General features: G+C 38.1%; 1 protein-coding gene across 1 annotated transcript in view; it reads right to left on the bottom strand.

Moving 5' to 3' along the window:
* LOC113800581 (mitoferrin-1) overlaps positions 1-431 on the bottom strand; it is a 32,444-nt gene extending 32,013 nt beyond the window's left edge. Inside the window, exon 1 of the mRNA XM_070144041.1 lies at positions 359-431. The gene's annotated coding sequence lies outside the window, so the exon portion shown is untranslated. The remainder of the gene's footprint in view (positions 1-358) is intronic.
* Between the last annotated feature and the right edge of the window lie 2,069 nt (positions 432-2,500).

Genomic DNA, 2,500 nt, shown 5'->3' with positions numbered 1-2,500 from the left:
GAGAGAGAGAGAGATTGCAGCATATACTTAGTGGGGAAGTCCAGTGTAACTTTCCGCAAGTTGATTTAGGGAATTTACATCAAAGATTTTCCTTAAATTCCTCATTTATTCTGTCAGCCTCTTTTACTGTATTTCTAAATCCACAGCTTCCAATACATTTGCTCTGTTCTTCAAAATCTTTCTTATATAACATTCACGCATTCATTTCATTTTATTTCAATTACTTCTACAACATTTTGCGATTGGTAAATCCCATTTCATTGGTCTCCTCTATTTTAAATCAACAATCCTCGAACATTAGAAAAAAAGACAAGTAAGAAAACCAAATATTTTGAACAGATGCAACATGTAAACTCACAGGTGTCGTGGCGATCGAAGCCGAGGAGGAGGAGGAGGAGGAACCGCTGGCGTGGAAACGGCTTTGTGCGGCTAACGAAAGAGAGACACGCAATGACCTTGGAGCAAGATCACCGGGACAGTTATCGTGTAAAGACGTTATGTGCTGCGACATAAGGCTTTGCTGTGAATGAGCTCGGAGTGATGAATGCACAGGCGAGGGAGAACACGTGACTTGGGGTGGGAAAGCAGACCGTTGGCTTGGGGAGGAAAGCAGACGAGACTCGGGGTGGAAGGCAAGACACGTGACTGGGAGTGGAAAGCAGACTGATGGCTTAGAGATGAAAGCAGACACATGACTAGGAGTAAAGAGCAGATTGTTGACTTAGGGATTAAAGCAGACTGTTGCCTTAAGCATGAAAGCAGACACGAAATTGTGGTGGAAAGCAGACCATGGCCTCAGGAGTAAAAGAAAACACGTGACTCGGTGCGTCGAGCAAGCAAGCTTCTCAGAAATGAAAGCAGACTCGGTGAAGGCAAACACGTGACCTGGGGTGCAAAGCAAACTGTTGACCCGGGAATAAGAGGAAACACTTGACTTAGGATGGAAAGCAGCCACGGATCTCAGAGATGGAAACAAACACACGACATAGGCCTAGAGTGGAAAGCAGACCTAGACATGGCGCATATTTCAAGACACGAGATTGCGCACGAAAGCAGACAGGTGGATTGAGAAGAGATGACTCAAAAGACAGAGAGTTGTATGACACCTTCAACCTGGTGGCAGCTGACGGAAATAGCCTATGATATAATAAAAATTGTTACCTTAATCGAACAGTATTATCTTGTACTGATAGCAAGGTATGATAGGCAATCAGCTGGTTTATTTTGGTATCAGGTACCCGACGCCTCCTACGACTCGCCAAGCAAAATATCAATAAAATGTACAGAATAAAGTACCTTCAGCAATTATTCCAGTCTTTTCATTACAAATTAGCATCTGCATACCATGCGATTCTAGAAATACATTGTTCACATGCTAATTGCATAGTAATAAGGAGCAAGGAAAAAATTATTATTAAGAAAAAAAATAATCTAAAAGCGGAAGGGAAGCACGCATCCCGAGGGCCAACCAGGACAGGAATCTCAATTGCTCAACACAGACAAAAAACGCGGCCGTGTTTTCCTACTGTGGCGCGAGCAGAAGGAAGTTAAATATAAACAAATATATGCCAGTGGTACATTCGGATATTCTATAAACCAAAGAATAATCGGAAAGAAACAAGAAATGACTGAATTAGCGATTAATACTACTTTTAAAAAATCTTTCCTGCCCGGAATGTATTGCATAATCCACTCGCCCTTTGTGCGTTGCTTAGCGGAAGCATGTTCAGTAATCGGCATTCAGAATTTCCGTGCCGTTAAACTACCTTTGTATAAATTCAACGCTATGGACATCAGTAACAATAGATATGATTATGAGCTCATTTTCCCATTATACTTAAAACGTTCAATATGTTGGAGAGAGATTAGTCGTAAGAACATAACGACTGTTGGAGAAACGACTATTTCGTCTTGGCAAATGGTAACTTTAGGTGTTATTTTGTGCGATTGGAAATGTGATCCAACAGGTGGTTTATAAATAGCCTCAAGTTACAAATGTCTTCTCCTGTGACCTTCCCTACCTGTAAAAGTTGATAAAAATATCAGCTTTTGACGATAGCACTTATTTTGATAACGATTTGAATGTCATCATTGCAGGTCGATATAGGCCGTTATTGCTGTGACATCTATCCTGCAGATAAAGATTGATATAAAAATCATATTCATGGTAATTGCGGTAGCAGAATGGTAATAGTATTAATAATGATGATAATAGTAGCAGTAATATAATGATATTAATAATAATGATGATTATCATTGTTATTGTTATCATTATTATAATAATAATTATTATTACTAATATTATTGTTGTTGTCATTATTAGTATTAGTTTTTATTTCATTATTATTATTATAATTACCATTATTATCATCGTCTTTATCATTATTATCATTATTAATAACTTTACTGTCATTGTTATTACTGTTCTTATTATTGTTGCTGTTGTTATTGTTTTTGTAGTCGTTATTGCCATTCTTATTACTCTTATTATTATTATCAA

Source organism: Penaeus vannamei, chromosome 31 (assembly GCF_042767895.1).
Source record: "Penaeus vannamei isolate JL-2024 chromosome 31, ASM4276789v1, whole genome shotgun sequence".
Taxonomy (NCBI): Eukaryota; Metazoa; Arthropoda; class Malacostraca; order Decapoda; family Penaeidae; genus Penaeus; species Penaeus vannamei.
Note: the sequence above shows the minus strand (reverse complement) of the source record. Positions and strands in the feature narration are given on the sequence as shown.